At 50.3% G+C, this 459-nt stretch overlaps 1 protein-coding gene across 1 annotated transcript in view; it reads right to left on the bottom strand.

Moving 5' to 3' along the window:
• LOC102201404 (thymosin beta 4 X-linked) overlaps nt 1-459 on the bottom strand; it is a 2,522-nt gene extending 2,063 nt beyond the window's left edge. The window contains exon 1 of the mRNA XM_005752905.1: nt 376-459. The gene's annotated coding sequence lies outside the window, so the exon portion shown is untranslated. The remainder of the gene's footprint in view (nt 1-375) is intronic.

Below are 459 nucleotides of genomic sequence, written 5' to 3'. Positions count from 1 at the left end.
CACACACACACACACACACACACACACACACACACACACACACAGCAACAAAGGAAGTGGGCTGATATGCTTGAGACAAAGACGCTGCACACACGCCCACCCTGCTGTCACATTTACACTCTGATGGGAGCTTAGAAAACCTGCAACCCTCTTAACTCAAGGACAGAAAGAAAAGAGGAAAAAATCGAATCATCTTCTGTCTCCTTTTTCTTTCTTTGCTGTGGCATCACTTTTGGCACAACATCCACTCCACTGCGCATTTACCCGCATCGACTCCGACAGTCTCCGCTCTCCCAGCTGCACACGGTGCAGCACAAAGAGGCTGATCACAAAAACAGAAAAGCAGCATGAGATGCCGAGCAGCTGTTTACTCACCGATGTGTCGGCTGATGTCTGGAAAGGTTGTGCTCGGCGCGCTGTTGCAGCAGTAGTGGCGCGTCTTTGCGCAAGCGTTAGATA

This window comes from Pundamilia nyererei, unplaced genomic scaffold (assembly GCF_000239375.1).
Source record: "Pundamilia nyererei isolate P.nyererei 1_Seehausen unplaced genomic scaffold, PunNye1.0 scaffold00390, whole genome shotgun sequence".
Lineage (NCBI taxonomy): Eukaryota > Metazoa > Chordata > Actinopteri > Cichliformes > Cichlidae > Pundamilia > Pundamilia nyererei.
This window is presented reverse-complemented; position numbering and strand designations above follow the sequence as displayed.